The sequence below is a fragment of the Drosophila navojoa genome, chromosome 5 (assembly GCF_054131105.1).
Source record: "Drosophila navojoa isolate 15081-1374.11 chromosome 5, UAZ_NAV_1.0, whole genome shotgun sequence".
NCBI lineage: Eukaryota > Metazoa > Arthropoda > Insecta > Diptera > Drosophilidae > Drosophila > Drosophila navojoa.
Genome location: NC_142893.1, coordinates 4,978,468 through 4,996,723, shown reverse-complemented (window position 1 = coordinate 4,996,723; position 18,256 = coordinate 4,978,468). Strand labels below are relative to the sequence as shown.

The window sequence follows — 18,256 nt, the reverse complement described above, 5'->3', positions numbered from 1 at the left end:
AAATTTTTAAATACACATATTTATAATTTATAATAAATCTTGGCTTCGCTTTAATATGTCTTTGCCAAATATAAATTTGAGATAAACTTTTTTCGTTTTTCCGTAATGAATAATGTATTCACAAATTCTCAATCGAAATTCATTTTTCAACAGCGCTTTCAATGTATTCACTGACATTTAGCTTAATGTATTTTCAAGTACGTGTGTGCCCAGCTAGCTGGCCTGTTTCTCATCATTGCGAGAAAGCGTCGTACAGTTTTGCATTCAGCTTTTTCCGGTCAATGCATCAAAGTGGCAGAACGCAAAAAAAAAAAGAAAGAGAAAAAATGAAGGAGAATATGAATCTGCTTTTCTCCCAGCGACAAGCACTTAATTTTCCGCAAGTCAAGCAAAAAGTCGTCCTTAGTGCGGGGTGGTGGATGGCCTTACATATAGCTCAACCATAAAGCCGCCACGCTAAAACACGCGTCCCGCTCATTGTGACAAGAAAAATTACACACACACATAGAGAGAGAGTCACACACACACTCACACACCACCAGTGCATAGCACCCACACAAGCACATGCGAGGCATCAAAGCAATTTCAAGGCATACTTCAGGGCGGCCGGGCCAAAAGCTGAGCAGATGGAGAGAAACCCAAAAACCAGAACCGGGGCTATACATACATACATACATATGTCGACGACGAGCACACGGCAACAACGAGCAGCGCAACAACCGTAAATGTCAGAGCTAACATACGCATGCACACATACACATGCACATAAATACACATATGTGCTGGAAGCTTAATAAAAAAAAATATAAATAAAAAAAGAAGTAAACGAACGAGTCCCGCGAGTCTTTGGCGCAAATTTCAGTTCGTCACGCAACTTTAATGGCAAAATGCTTATTTGTTTTTGCATTGTGTGTGCATAAGTGAGCACCTGAATATGTACATATGTACATACATGTGCCTGTGTATGTGTGCGTATTCAAGGTGTGCTTGCTGGCCCTGTTAGCCCCGTGCATCAGCTCCAGCGACGTTAAAGTAAAAAGGTTATCAGCTTGAAATGTTTCGTCAAAATACAACGCCTGGGTATTGATTTATTAACAGCGACGAGCAGCGAGTGGGCCGAGAGGTTAACGAGTGAGGGATATCGAATAGGGAGACGAAGAAAGTGATGTAAGGGATTAGGCAGTCGCACAAGGTGAACAGAGTTAAGTGTATCTAATGCGAAAAGGGCAGAAATACCAAAGAGAAGAACGAACAACGCTGAGAAGAAGCGACAGTTGGGAGAGTTGGAAGTATAATAACTATCGAATAGAAAGTAACGACTAATCACTGGTGAGTAACGAGTAGAGAGTAGAAGGAGGCGAGTAGCGAGTAGAAGGGGACACGCTTAGGATGCCAAATACTAAGATAGAGCTGGTAAGCCATATGACATTATACATAAAGATCAAAGCGAGCAGACATTAAGACTAACTAGTTAACTTGTAAGCATAGATTAACAGATTGTAAAGATTAAAGGACAAGGTAAACAGCTAGAGCCAACTAGAAAGTCATGAAACCCTAAAGGATTCCTAATGGAATATAGAAGTACTAAATGAGCACGCGAAGCTATACATATATAGAAGAGAGGTGTTAAGGCAAACAAGAATTGAATGGCAAGCCAAGTAGAGTGAGCCGCAGAGACTACTAATTCAAATGGCATTAGCAGAAGGCTCAAGCCTAAGGGCTGACTCATGCCAAGCACTTGCAGTAACCAAGTAAAACACATATATATATAAACTAAGGAGGCAGTCGAGCTGCCATTTGGTAGGGGCGCATTTAAAGCTGTTGCTGTCAAATGGAATTTCTAAGTCAGACAGCGAAATTCGCTGTCAGAAATCGGGCATGTTGCGGCACTGGGCTGAGTTGGGACATCGAATGACTTGTGTATATATCACATTTCGTTGTCAATTCAACGCAATTTGTTGGAATTCGGTTTTTTGATTGCGTGCCACGGCGACGACGATGAAGACAACGACTTGTCAGTTAACCCTTGACGTTAACTCGCCCACGCACCCGCACCCGTCCCTCCACTTGGTCTTTGTCTTTGCCTTTGATTCAATTATTTTATAATCTATTGGATTTGCTCTTGCGCACATAAGGTTTTGCAATATTCCAAGGCAATGGCATTTTCTTCTTGTTGGTATTTTTTTTATTTCATGCAAAAATGTCGCATAAAATTGTCTAGCAAGCGAAATTGATTTCACAGTTTCAATGTCAAGAGGATGAACAAGTTTTTTTCGCTTAATAAAAGTGCAGCAGAAAAGCGGAGAATAAATGTAAAACTTAAATTTAACGAGAGATTCTGTTCGGGTTAACTTGTTAGTGCATCCTATAAGACAAATATAAAATCTGCAAATTGTTCGATATAATAGTCCCATTGGAATAAACTAGAAATGCTAACTAGATCAGGAATCTGTCTATTGATTTTGAATAGCAAAGTCTTTGCCTTTAATAGTTTTTCACTTAGAATTAATTAAAATAGTCCTGATTAGAATTTAGGATTATCTTAAACATACATAAATATAAATAATCTTTGATATATATGTCTAACCACAGGTTCGCTCTGCAATATTGTAGTGCAAGAACTGTCTAGTTTATGCCATTAAATGCAACTTTGTGTTATAGTTTTGCCCTCCACTTTCCGCCCATAAATATCGCACTTAATGTGCCTGACCTTAGCTAAAAAGAAAGAAAAAGTAGAGAATAATAAAAAAGAAGTGCAGAGCGAAAAAAGTTGTAAAGTTAAAGCTTTTAAAACGAATCCTTGAAACAGAAAGCCAGACAATGAAGCCCAGCAGCAGCAGCAGCAACGCTGGACTTGAACTCGCCCGGAGCTGGGTCGCGGCTCTGCTCGAATCCGAGCAGCAGCCAGAGCTCTACCCTTGCTCTCAGTGTGCCGAAGGCATTAAAAACGATGTAGCCAAAGCTGTAAATAAATAGACGGCTTCAAATATGCAAAAGTGCCTACGCACAAAATTTTCTAATAAAACTGTTTGCCCAGCAGATGAAGATGATGATAATGATAATGATAATGATGATGATGATGATGAAGATGCCTTTGCTCTGTTGCCGATGGAATGACAAACTGGCTGGCCAAATGATTTGGTGCTCATTAGCGTTAAATTAGAGCGCAATTACGACCCAAACGCAGCTGCTTTTTAAAGCCAAAAGCGTAACACCCACACACACACACAGAGACACACACACACACCCACACTCACCCGTTTACCCGCACACAGACAATAACAACATTTACATAAAAGCTACTGTGCCGTTGTGTGTATCCCATGTAGCGCGCTGTGTGTATGTGTGTATGTGTGTATTTGTGTGTATCTGTGTATCTATTTAGCTAAGTACAAGTACATCTACGGCGATTATGTGCTGTAACAAAACGTTTAGCTACATGACGCACTTGTTCTTGTAGCTGTTATCGCTGTTTGTTGTTGTTGTTGTTGCTGTTGCTATTCTAGTTGTTGTTGCGTTTAATTTAAAACCGACTTTTTGGGTGAAATTGTTGCGCGTGGCTGCCAAGCGGCGCGTGCAAAGCGCAAACAAAAAAAAAAAAAAAAAAAAAAAAAAAAATACAGAAAAGTAACAAGCTATAAAAGAAGACAGCAAACAGTGTTGTTGTTATTTTTGTTGGTAATTAACAGGCTGGCAATAGGGCTCAGATAATAGCAGGGCAGCAACAAGAAGCATAAGGCATTCAGATTGCGCTAAGACATTGCATGACAGTCAGTCAATAAATGGGCAGGAAGAGCTATATACATATATATATATGAGTATATATGACCGTGTGTATGTGTGTGTGTGAGCTGGCGTGTGTTAGCGCGCTGATAATTAAAAGTGTTTTGTTCTGTCATTAACAAGGCAGGCGAACAACAAAAAGATCAACGACTCACAGTCATAAATATAAAGTGAATTTCAAAAGAGAGTGAGAGAGAGAGAGAGAGACAGCGCAGAAAGAGCCAAAGTGAAACAGCGGATGCAGATACACACCAACACGCTTACACACACACGCACACACACGCGCAAAAGCAATTAATATAGCATACATTTGTGAGCACATTATTTGCAGCCAGTAACAAAACGCGCAAAGGCCACAAATATGCATGCATGCACACGCATACTTATACACTCACACACTCATACACACACACACAGACGTGTGCATTTGCATGCAGGTACTGTTTTTAGCCAATTAGCCTAAATTGGTGTAGCTTGCATATATTGATTGACTATTCATAGCAAACACAATTTCAAATGCTATTGAAAGCAGCAGCAACTAAGCTTGTATAACGGACCAGGGCATTCACAATGGCGCGTCTATTGTAACTGTTGTATAGCTGTAGCTGTATAGAAGGGTATATGCTGTATATGAAAGATATATATTTTGGTTAATTGACTTAAAAAAAATATATATTATAATTAAAATTAAGAATTATCACGAAGCAAGCTTAATTATTATCATTATATATTTCATCTCACATATATATATTTATATAAAATAAATATTATATATAACTGCTCTCAATGCGTATTTTTCTGCTTTCTAAATTAAAATTAAGAATGTAAAATTATGCGCAATATTAAGGATTATTAAAAGTTTAAAAAAAAGTGGAACCTAGTTGTAGTTTTTGTAGAAGAATTGACAATTGAAAATCAAGAAGAATACAAAGATATCCAAATTCAATTCCATTTCTAATTTAACATTCAAATTTTAATTTTAGCCCAGTTAAAAACCTTAAAGGCGGGGCCAAGCTGTAAATGCAAATATGCTAAGCCGTGTTCCCTTAAAGTCGTTTGCTTTTTAAAACTGGGTCGAGGCATTGCTAAAAATAAAAAATACAAAAAAAAAAGTAAAGTGGAAAATGGATAATTATGCGAAATGCCAGCTGGCAATTGCCTTCGTCTTGGGCTAAAATAAATGCAAAATGGCCGACGTGCGCGAAAACAATAGACATACACACACACACATACATGTATATACACACACACACACACAGAGGAACGGGCAAGTAGTCATTTCCTTTTTGCATGTGGGTTAATGTGCAAAATGTGCTAAACAAGCCGCAAAATGTAAAAAACAAAACTTAAATTTTCATTTGTTATGCAAAGCATTTGGTTTATTTTTGTTGCCTCTGCTGCTGTTGCTTTGGCATTTTGCGGTACATTTATGCAAATGACTCGAGCGACAAATGCAACTGCATTGGAAATCACTTAACATGTCCCACTAGGCTCGGGCCCGGCCAGCCCGAGAGCCTCGGTACGTTGGTCAAGTCCCATTAATGTCAGATTCATATGACGACACACGAAGCCCTGTGAGTGTGTATGTGTGTGTAGTAAGTTCAGGAAGTGAGCCCAAGGCTGACGTCAAGTATACCACTGTATATATGTGTGTGTGTGTGTGTGTGCGTGTGTCCTGTGGCTGTCGTAGCTCAAGTGTAGGCAACAACTGCATTTGAATTTGCACTTCACATTAGCTGCTTTCGGCCAGCGCAACTGAATAAACAGTAAATATAGATCTACACACATACACACACACACATATATTTGCTGTTGATATATGGTAACACACACTTGAGCTTAAATATATGCAGACCAGTCTGTGTCAAGCGCCTCTCTTGCACTCCCCCTTTCTCTCTCTCTCTCTCTCTCTCTCTCCGTCTCCTCAGGCTGCCCCTGCAATCAATTCACCCACATTCTAAACTGTGCCAAGTCGTAAAGATATCGCATGCTATGTTAGCTGTCACAACTACAACAACAATGAAAACAACATTCGAGTGACATTTGGCTAGAGCGATAAATAAAAGTAAAGGCCATTTTACACGACAAACACTCGCCATATGCATATTTAAATATTCAAATTTCAACAACAACTGTCGCACTTATTTTCGCACAAAACAAAAGCAAAAAGACAAACGCACACACACATACGTAATAGATTTTTGTATCTATGTATGTACATATTTATTATTTAGCATAGATATATACATACATATATATATACGTATACATAGACAAGTGGCTTGCGGTTCTGGCCACTTAACCCGCAGCACGAAACCACTTAGACAATCCCCAAATAAATGGCCAACAATTTGCCTATAGCAACGTGAACAAAAAAAAAATGAGCAGAATTAATTACATCATTTCAAATAGATTTCTCAACAATCTATCGCTCAATTAATAGCGTAAATATTTGCAAAATTTGCTTTTGTTTCATGCATTCATAATAATTGCTTATTTGCATACGAACAACAAAGTAAATCAAATTTAATTGTATTTATTTTTCGCAGACAATTGCGCCTAAATTAAATAGCACTTATAATAAAATGATACATGAATTATTTAATTGATATTTACTAACAAATACAATACGACTTGGATGTTTATTTTTGAGTATATTCAATTGTCTGCATTTCCATTTAATTATCATTTTATTTCATTTTCTACGTACATATGTATGTATGTCTGTGTTAACATTATGACAGTTTAATTGTCTATCGATTTCATATCGATAGTTTTATACCTAACAAGATCTGTGCAATTGCGATGCATAAATCAGTTACAATCTCTTCTATTTGCTAAGCACTTCAACTCCTATCGATAACTCCACTTTATCGATATGGCTCGTTTAACAATGCGCAGTTTGCATAGATGACAGTCAATTGATGGCCGTGACACATGTATTAAGTTAAAGTTCAAGTGAAGTCTATAAGCATTGACTATATAGCACACAGCGTACAGTTATGTCGTCAGTTCAAATCGGGTTAGGCCAAAGGCTGCTACAAAGGGCAAATATCTACATGTTGCGCTTTTTGTAGTGCACAGCAAAGTGCATATGCAAGTTTTTGCTTAATATGTGAGTGGGTGCCACTCTCCCTCTCTCCCTCTCTCTCTCTCTCTCTCTCTCTCTCTATTTGCCTTCCCTTTGTATGCATGCATATGTGCCTGTGTGTGTGTGTAAATGGCAGTGTGCACACGCATAAGCCCTCGCACACACTCCCACCCATACACACACAGAGATAGAAAGGATACGCAGCATATGCGGCCATAAATAAACATAAGTTGTCGCTTTCGCTCCCATTTCCTACTTTTTTTTCATTCTCTTTTATATATATATTAATACATACATATGCGTATATGCATATGCGCCACAAGCAACAGTTTTTACATTTTTTCATTTCATTTTCATATACACATATAAAAACTTTTTTTTTGCAAGTTTTTCATTGTCCCTTGGTCAAAGGCGTGTGGGCGTAGCCGTGTGGCATACAATGCATGACATTATTGTTGTTGTTTTTGCTACTTTTTATACTCACTCGTGAGAATGAAATGAGTATATTGGTTTTGTGCAAGTTTGAAATCGAAAAATATAGAGCGAGTGAAAGGGAAATAGAAATATAAGCAGAGAGAAAGAAGGAAGGAAAGAGACGGAGAGAAGAACAGAGAGTGCGATGTAGAATGGAACGACTAAAGGATAGATGCAGAAAGAAAGAGCAAAAGAGAGAGCAAATAGAATTTTAATGAGACAGAAATATAGAAATAGAGCAGAATGAAATTTGATGTATTCCGATTAGGGGCGTGACAAATCAGAAAACAGACTGTGAGTGCGTATTCCGCAGTCGGTAACGCTCGATTCATAGTTGCTTTGTTTGTTGACTTAACTGCGTAAAGTTTGAAGTGCTTTTGGACTAGGGCAGCTCACACACACGCACTCAGTCAGTCACACTCACACACACGCAGAACTGTGTTGCTGCGCGTGACAAATTGACAAAGTAAAATTCTAACGAAAATCACATACAAAGTTGTTTTTCCATTATCTATTAAGCATCATAAATATTTCAATTTCGTAAGCTAAATGGTGAGAAAATTTGAGCCTCAGAAACTTTTGGCTGTAGCTCTCAATATGCGTATGTGTTTATAGCTTTGGGTATTATGAAAATCTATTAATTTTTTATGTTTTTGTATATTAAGTATTTATTTAAGTAAACATTTTATTTGACATTTTTGTATAGTAAATTTAGATTGATTTCTCTACGTACTGGATACATTCAGAATGGTTTCATACAAAAATACTCTGTGGATTTGTAGAGCATATAAAATTATTGCCAGCAGCTTATACGAAATTGAAAATCGACAGATGGACGAGAACACGAACAGCGTTTTAGTTGGTTGCACTTAAAAGTTAAGAATGCGATAAGCTGCATCGATAACAACTCATTCAAAAACTATAGTATATAATAAAATATGTGTTCGAGTTGAAGCTTTGCATTTGATCTTTGGCTAAACGTATGCACAGGGCCACTGGAAATGCTGACCCAACTGCTTAACAATGCACAATAACAAAGTTTCAGTTTGAGGGCTTCATTTACTCTACATCATTGAAGAAGAAAGGATGAGAGAGAGAGAGAGAGAAAGAGATAGAGAGATAGAACGAGATTGTTTCAAAGTCAAATGTTATCCCCCGGATCGCTCGCTATTCAGGGTTCACTTTTGACAAATTTGCCGCACTTTAAGCATCTTAACAGCATGCAGCAACATTTTTAAGCCGCTCAAGATAGCAGCAACAATGAAATTTGAACCTTTTTTATTTTTACGGGGGGCAAAAGCACACAGAATTGATGAGAAATGTGAGACAAGACGGGAATAAAAAGAGAGTAACCAAGGGCAAAGGGCAGCAGCATCGTGCAAACAGCGAAGCTCACAAAACTTGTGACAATTTTTTTCTTATATATATATATATATATTTTTATATATATATATTTTTTTTAACAACACAAGCAAACAACTTTGAACAAACAATGAAAGTCAATTTAAAAAAAATATATAAACTTTGGCAAAAAGAAAAGACCAAACAATAAAGAGGAAACTAATCAACATGCTTTTTGTTGGGCACAAAGGAAATCGGCACGGAAAATTTGTACACAAATATTTGTCATTCTTCATGTTATGCTTATCAAATATGCAGCAGAGCAAAGACTATGAATAAAACTCGATTTGGGTCACCATTGACATAAGTTCCATTGTTAACTGTCATGAAGTGACATTCGGTTGACAGCTAGTTAAATAAGAGTTTAAGTCGTTAATTATGAAGATTGAATGCAGATATGGCAACGCCATATCTCAAAGTGCTGCAAGCTGACAGGAATGTGACAAGGAGTTGCCGTATCTTCACTAAATAAGTTTAAAGCAATTAAAAAGTGACTTTATTGTGCAAATGTTAATTGGATTGGGGTTTCGAATGTTTGACAGCATGTTTAAGTACAATATGTCCTCTAAGTTTTTGTACTGCAATTTATTTGAATCTCTACATAATTTAACAGCATGTCAACCTTAACTTAACTATATGAAAAATAGTTTAATAAATGAAACACTGTGTTAAGTTTATGGTAAACTCGATTAAAATATATATAAAAAACCCTTTGGGGCTCTTTGGCACAAGAAAAAGCAACTTCTAAATAATCCTATGAAAGTTAATTTTTAACTGCAAACCAAAGTGTTTAGAAACTCATTTAGCTCAACACAATATTAAAGTGTTTGTCCATTTAACTTGCTTTTATATCTACACGGAGCCAAAAGCTCATCTTGGCTGCATTCCACTTTCAAAATTTAATTGATTTATAGCCCCAGGCACATTCAAAATGCATGGAACACGAATTGCTGCAAGTGCGAGGCAACAAAATTTGATTAGACGAACAGCCCCACCGGAAGGTACACCGAGGTGCCAGTGGGCATCCAGCCAGGCCATAATTTGCTTAGCCAACTTTCGGCAGGCTGGCAGAAATGATCGAAATATGTCCTTACCAAATCCTATCAAAATCAATGAAGCGAAATACCATTTAAAGCAAGGCTTCAGTGCTCACAAAGTATGCAAAGTAACTTACTTTTTTGGATTCATTTGACATTCTAGTCTGGTCTACTTTTTGTAAATATTATCATTTTTTTTTCGTTCCTTATCAAGTGGCTTAATTTTAGGTACGAGCATTATCCAATAAATCGTATTAATTTATTCGGTTATGCAACGCACGCTTACGCATACAAAATTTCTGTCTCTCGGTCTGTCTGCCATTGGAGGCTGTCCCCATGCCTTGTGTGTGGCATACTTAAACGTTTACTGCCCCATAGAGCTAGACACTTGCATACGAAATATTATTTACTTATTTTTTATAGTTTTTCTTATATAGTTTAGAATTGTAACTCAAACGATTTTAACCTGTATTTTTATTAAATAGGTTTTTTATTTGCATAGTTTTTTATACATATTACTTTAAAAATTGCTCGTAATTTGAGCACAAAAAAATATATATGTATATATTATATTGTTATTTTTATTTTATATTTTTTATTTTTACTTCATTTTAAGCTTTGACGCACTGATTATTTAGAAACTGAAAATGTACATTTCAATATTTATCTAGCTAATCACTTACTTATGCTTCATATTAGAGCTCTATTAATAAATATTTTTCCAAAGAAACGTGCTAACTTCTTTGTATTAAATACTCATAGCTTGACAAGAATACAATCTATTTAAAAATATATACGTGTGTGTATATTTCTTTACATAATTGTATGCTTTCAAGCGGTCAACGATATTGAATTTGTTTTTTTTTTTTTTTTCATATACAAATACATATTTCGAAGAATAGCTTTTCAGAGAGTTTTAATTTGTTGTGTTGGTCGTAAAAAAGCAATCAAGTAAGTGAAGTGTGCCCACACAGTAATAGCAAAAATAGAACAACAAATCATAGAAAAAAACAGAAGAAACAAATTATGGATGACTACGCAGCGAATAGGTAGAGGTACAGGTACACCCACCCAGATTTAAGAAAACTGTTCATTTGCTACATTGTGGAGGCTGTGAGCTAAAAACTGATACTTGGCTTTATCTTGGGGTGAAGCAAGTCTTACCCATTGACGTCACACAACTGGGCTGTATTCGCAAAGCCGTTGACTTGTTTGTTTCCCCTAACAACAACAACAGGAATAACTATCTAAACTGACCTTGGGGCACTTGCTGCTAAAGCAAATTGTTAAATCGATTACAAATTAAGTTGCTGCAGTTACGCGCGGTAAAAACGCAGCAGAAACAGTTAATGTCGTGAATGTTACTTAGTCAATCACTAGATACATCTCTCTCATTTAATCCCCCTTTCTCTTCTTCACTCTCTCTCACTCTCTCACTTTCTCTCTGTCTGCCTGTTTCGACTGGCCATAGTTCAGTGGCAAAGTTTTGCAATCAGTAAAGTCAAAAGTTTAGCTGCGTCTCCATGAAAGTTTTTTTTTTCTAATTAAAGCGCTGCAGACTGATTTGCTGAGGTGTCATTAGAGACAAGAGACGCCCTCTAGAACCATCGAGTCGATCGACCAAAAGACGTCATCAGTTGTATGTATGTGTCTCCACATAAACTTTGCATATGACTTTTGATAAGCCTTAAATTAAGTAAGCAAAAAGTTGCCCAAGCGCAAATATAGACAGAGAGGACAGAGAAGGGCAGCCAGCAAATTGCGTCAAGTGGCCAAAAATGTAGATAGCTTATCAGCCAGGCTAATACGCATACACTGAAAGTCTGTCACACTCACAGCCACAAGTCTCCACACACCAAATGAGATTAAAATTGAGTCTGCGATGAGTCAAAAGTATAAAAAGTAAAATGCACAAAATATTGTTATTGCCTCGTTTTTTTTTTTTTTTTTTTGGCTGCGTTGTGTGGGCGTCTTATTTGTTTTTTTGTGTGAGTATGTTTTTTTGTTTAAATTTTATTTATTGTCTGCTCTCATTTTGATGCGGTGCAACAGATTTTGTATTATTAAAAAAATGTATTTATAAATAAGTCTAGGTGTATAAAACTCTTAAAATTTATGAATTTGCTAACAAAACAAGAGCACATACCTCTAGCAGAGGTTGCTTAAAAAATACGCAAATTCTTGTTAATTTCAATTGGATATTTAATCAACATACAAAGCAATTTTAAATATATTAATGAAAATTATACTCTACAATATTGAATATTTATGCATGTATATTTAAGTGACAATTAAATAATAATATACAAAATTTATCAATGAGCCCTCGCACGAGGTGTTTGCATATATATTTATATTTTCTAAGTGGAACGATGACACAAAGTCTAATTTACTGCCAATAAAAAAAAAAAAAGGTGATGGGAAAAACGCTTCTAACAATTTCGCTCGCACCAGCAGCTAAGGGAATAATAAAAAAAAAAAGAAGAAGCAAAAAAACCGTCCAGCCAAACACAAAATTCAATTTTTGTTCCTCCCTCCTATCCCCTCGTTGTCTCTATTGCTGAACAACTGTCAAAACGAGCATTGTTATTGTTGTTGTAGTGCGGGCGGGCGTGCGACATATAGAAGCGATTTTCGATATTTGACAAGCCGAACATATTGACAGTCTATATTGGCATATTGGCACATTGGCACATTGGCATGTCAAGAGTCGCAGATATCGTGCATTAATTGGCTTTTAAAAGTCATTTAGTGTTTGCTATTTGGCTCTTGTCTCTTGTCGTACAACACGCCGTATACGCAATCTGTGCAAAGCTATTGCCCATTAGCTTTAGGGACTGCTTAAATGTGTCAGCCCCATTGCTCACGTGCTGAACGCACCTTATCATACGACACACATACATATATATACACATACAGAAATAGAACATAAACTGCCTAATGTAATCTATTTACTCAATTTTCTTATCTTTAGTTTGTGGGCCTTAAAGAGAGAACCTTGCCTTCAATTAAGTTGGAATAGATTTGAGATGTAGAGAATAATGAACTTATTACATTTTAATATAATACAGTTTTCTAACATTTTTCTCTTAGCAGCATAAAAAGTACTATAGCATTTTATCTAATCAGCATGCATACATATACATATACATATAGGTTTTTCTCGCTTTTCGTTAACTAAAAATATAAATAAAGATTAAATTTCAAATCGTTTAAGCATATACATGGGCACATTAGGTAATAGAGCTTGCACTCCATTAAAATCAAATAGAGCTTCTTAAGCTTCATTGCCTATTGTGCGGGTGAACAAAGAGTGGAGAGCGTAATCTGATGGGAAGGAGCGTGTCCTTTATTGGGCTGCTCAATGGGGCATTCAAAAGAGGATTATGTTTTAGATAAGCTTTGCTTGGATCTCAACTGTAAAGTAGAATTCATTAACCTTAGCTATTAACGGACTTTTAATTGTGACGGTCGATTTTCGCTGAAGACAGTATATGTATAGATTTAAATTTCGATTTTAAAGAACTAAACTATTATTATTATGTGAATTGGAAAGTAACAATTGGTTTTAAGAAACCCAAGAAGAAATTCTTTCAAACTGTTTTCCGATTGCAAATTAGAGCAAGTAGAATATTTAGTATGTAAATATACAAAATTTTCCTTGCCTGCCTATTAAAATTTCAAAATTTCAGTATGAATTAAATATTTAAAGTTAGTTAAGCTCGCTTTTATTGAGGTCTTTTGAAAATTCTATTCGCAATTGAAAATTCTATTTGTCTTATTTGCGCTCTAATTTACTTTAGCCCTATGCATACTTGGCTTTTATCTATTGGCCTAATTACTAATTGTTAAGTGCTTGCAATACATAAATTGAAAATTAAATGGAAATGTTGATGAACTTGGCAAATTGTTTGCTTTGCCGCTGGCGGCGTAAAAAGCAAAGAGCTGAGAACAAAAAAAAACAACAACAAGAAACAACTGAAACTGGATTTTTTTTGAAGGTTTTTTTGTTTTTGTTTTATTTTTTTATTCTTTTTGGGCTTGAGCCACACATAGCAAGGCAATTAAACAGAATTTTCATTAGCATGTTTTGAGCAGCATTTTCTTTTTAGCATATTTTATGATTGAGCAAAATAAATATGTTGTTTGGTTTTTTTTTTTTTTCTTATACATATATCGAAATATATATGTGACTTATTTATTGTTGTTAGTCACGTTCTCTCATTGTTTTCGGCCAACTCCCACGCAATAAGACGACAAATGTGGGGCATTCATAGTGAATAGCAAACTTTTGTGTTCATTGCAAACTATGCGCAATATGTTGTGAATCATAATCTAAATTGCTTTATATTTTTTTTCGGTGAATATTTACAAATAATTAATCATAGAAAACAAATTTTGTTGATTTGTGAACTAATTAATAACATTTCGCTCAGCTAAGTTCAGTTGAGTTTGTTCAAATTTACGCATTTACCTTTTTTGGCCACCTGCACACGGCTGAGAGGCCAGGAAAATTGCGCATACGCCTCGTGCCTTAGCAAGATTTACGAAATTGTTGTTTATTCAATTTTTGTGTACATTCGTTTCTATTTTCGAAATGAACTCCAAACAAGCATTCTTATTGGAAAAAGCATTGTCTAGAAATCAGCGCTAGGCATTTTCGCCCGCTCAAACAGCTATTCAAAATTTATTTTTATTTTATATGTATATATATATATATCGTATAAACTTTAAAGAAGAGGCAAAATAAAAGGAGCTAAAAAATGTTTGCTTAAGAGAGATGCACAGAGTGAGAGAATGAGAGCAAGAAAATTAAACGCCAAAGGGAATGAAAAAGTAATAAAGGCAACAACAGCAACTAAGGGTCCTGCCTCTTGTCTTCATGATGGGATTTTCACGTGCAACAAGACGAAAATGTAGAGTCAAAGCAACAACAACAAACGAAACCCTTGTCAATGGCAAAGCCCTTAATATACACACACACCAGTGTGTGTGTGAGGATGAATGAGAGAAAGAGAGAGAGAGCGCGCGAGAGTGAAGGGTCAGGCTACTCTGCCTCTACTCTGTCAATAAAAATACCTCTGAGCTCTGGCATACAAAAAAAGTTTTCCTTGACTTATTACGGGATCGCAATAAACCCAGCACTCGGTTAAAAGACATAAGTTCAAATATGATAAACAAAAAAAAAAAAAAACAAACAAATATAATTTTATATCATATGTACATAAAATTATAAAAGTCCTTTAGTTTTTTTTTAAAACAGCCTCAGTAAAAGAGAATATATGTATATTTGTAATTAAAGCTCTCTATATAATCTCTAGTTATGCCCTGTGCCCCATTGCCGCTGCTGCAGAACGGAGGCTGCGTAACGAGAATGGCCAACTGTTAAGCTCCAATAATGTATTACATTCATCGGAGCGTTCTCGCAGGGCGCTACGTAATCAATAAAGCAACCTCGGCCCATTGGCCAAAACGAAACAAGACGCTGGAGCTGCGTCCAGGAAACGTGCGGGCATGCAAGCAATCTGGCTTACGGGTCCAACTCGATGGGAATAAAACCGTTAGCAGCAATGCCGCAATCGAGAGCAGCACTGAGTGAAAGAGAGTCGATGAGTGGAAGCCGTTGCTTGCCGCAGGCAATAGAATTGTATATGCTACGCAAGTATTTGCTCTGTTCCCCGCCCACAGCCACAAGTCCACGGACTCAATGACAGCTCCTCTAACATTCCCATTCCAATTTGCTTTCCCTTTCCCACTCCCAGTATCGTTCCCGCGTCAACTCCTGGCTGCTACGTCACCAGCTGGACGCCCGCTTGGAATCGTGTGCGCGTGACTAATGTGACCGCTGGCCTTCCGCTAATGTTGATAGATGACGGAGTTTGATGGATGTGTGTGTGTGTGTGTGTGTGTGTGTGTGTGTGTGTGTGTGTGTGTGTTTGTAAGCGAAATATAAATGAATGTCACATAAAACAATAACGAGTGCAACTATTTACTTAAGGTATACGTATGTGTATGTAAGTGCATATTAGCGTTGCCACTTGATGCACACACTTTAACTGGAATTCTCAACGCTGCCACCCCGCCCGACCGCGCGCTCGTTATTCACCCGCTCATCCGTTTACCCGTTCGCTCAGCGAATTTATTTGTTTATCAAGCAAATGTCACCCTTGGGGGAGTTATTGATAAGCCCGTAAAATATTTAATCGCGTGAAGAAACTAATGGAAAGCAACAATAACAAGTATCAGCACTCACCTGACTTTGACGCTGCTGCTAGACCACAAAACGACGTTTGCTTCGCTCTCTCTCTCTCTCTCTTTGGCCGACTGCTCTCGTCCGCTCTCGCGCTTACTTGCTGTTTGCTGACTTTTTACTTCTTTTGATTACTCTGTTGCTTGTGTTATTGTGGTTGTTGTTGCTGCTGCTATTGGCTAAAACCAAATTTAATTTGTTACTCTTGGGTTGGCTTGTTTGGGTTTATCGGAGGGCGTAAATCGAGGGCGAAAGCGAAGGCGACGGCGACGGCGACGGTAAAGGCGAAGGCTGTTGCGGCCAAATCAAAGCTTCAACTTTTTGCTGCTGCTGCGCTGCTACTGTTGCTGGTCTCCCTTTGGTGTTGTGTTGTTGTTCAAGTACATTTATTTTGTGTATCAACAAAATATTTTATATTTATTTATTTGATTTGATTGAAAATGAGAAATGCTACACATACATATTTGTATATAGTATACAGATTTTCAAATTAAAATACTGTGTAAATACTTTTACCGTTATCATTTTACTGATTTAACAAATACAACAAATCCAATAAGATGAACTGATAGGTATTTATTTTTTTCCGATGCCCAATGCAAAATTGTTAAACTCATAAAAAAAAGTTTAATAAAAAGACTATTATATATATACCTATTTGTATATACATATGTATATGCACACGCAATTCGCTTACTTTTTTGGCAATGTAATTGTTTAATTAATTACGCGTGTGTGTGCCAGTTATTTGCGCTTAAATAAACATTGAATATTTTCTGCGTGTGTGCACAGCAATTTGTTGAGTCTGTTTGTAGTGCAATATACACATACATATAGACGTACATATATTTTTTATATATATGTATTTATAAGTATATATATGTAAGTATGCATGGTGTGTGCTTCGCTCATTTGTTTGTATTGTTTATTTGCACTTGTGCTTTGTGCTTTTTGGGCCTGTCTACCGAGTACCAGAGCAACTGCTCGCTCGCTCTCTCTTCGTTCTCTCTTCGCTTGCACAACTCCCCCCACATACACAGGCCAACAAAGATTCTGTGCATGTGTTAGTACACCTGCCGCTGCTCTGATTGGCATTTGGCTTATTAAAAGTCGCCCGTTTGGCAACGCTGACCGTGACCCCAATTGGCAATTGCAGTTGGGTTAGTCTAATAACCCAACCAAACCTCAAATATGATAAGCCGCATATGTCAATCAGCTTGTGTGTCAGATCAATACGTTAAGCAACTTTAAATTTTAATTAAATTTAGCAATTAATTAATCAATGATTGTGGCACATATAAACCGCGCATAACATTAATTAAGTAATAAAAAAAGCACACACGCACACACACACGTTATCATAATTAGATCAACTGATTAGAATGAGGTACAGATTATGTTTCTTATTAGAGTGGGCAGCACTTAATTGTTAATTAAACATTTTCAGCCGGCATTCGACTAAATGCTACCCTCTCTCTACCCATTCCTTTGCCCGCTCTTCCGTTTTGACCTGCAGCCTAGTGGAAGCGCGTTTATTGATTGCCCCCACCTCCCCCACCGCCTACGAGAAGAACGAGGAGAGGCCCCAACAGGCGTCCCCAAAAACCTTGCCAGCAACGACGTCGGCAACGACAACAACTACAAGCTGGCAAAAGTGATAGGTAGAATTTTTGTATGTATATTTTGTTTTTTTTTTTTTTTGTGAGCCTGCCGACTGCCGCCCACAGCCCCACCTCCTTCACCGACCGACCGCCCCCTTTGGCTCCTCGTGCATATCGCGCCCTCGTTTTTTATTACGCGCACATTTTACATACACTTGCACAATCAAAAATTTGTAATGTGAATTATTGTAAAAAAGTTTACAATTGGATTTTTTATTGCATTTTTTTGTCAACACTGCAGTTACTTTTCTTCAAATTTGCATTAACTGGTTATAATTACTTTTTTTGATGTGTGTGATTTTAAACGCACGCAGTACGCATAATCCGATATCGGACAGAATATATATCCACCACTTGCGACGGCACACGTTACTATAATACTGAAACTTGGATTCTTATTGGGCTAGCTCGATACATTTTGTACAGCCGGTGGTATCGTTTGTGTGAAGCGCTGCCAGACCGACGGCACCACACGTGACGTCACAACATGATTTCAACTATTTTTATTTAGCTGGCAACGTTAATGTTCTCTGGAACAGGTTCGATATCTTTCATTCGA

At 37.0% G+C, this 18,256-nt stretch overlaps 1 protein-coding gene across 6 annotated transcripts in view; it reads right to left on the bottom strand.

Moving 5' to 3' along the window:
* Pka-R2 (cAMP-dependent protein kinase type II regulatory subunit) overlaps positions 1 to 18,114 on the bottom strand; it is a 41,829-nt gene extending 23,715 nt beyond the window's left edge. For 2 of the 6 annotated variants that reach the window (XM_089260639.1, XM_018103667.3), the window contains exon 1: positions 16,040 to 16,215. The gene's annotated coding sequence lies outside the window, so the exon portion shown is untranslated. Of the gene's footprint in view, positions 1 to 16,039; positions 16,216 to 17,850 lie in introns of those variants that run through there. The other 4 variants (XM_018103662.3, XM_089260637.1, XM_089260635.1 and 1 more) reach the window with 4 other exon arrangements.
* Positions 18,115 to 18,256: the final 142 nt, after the last annotated feature.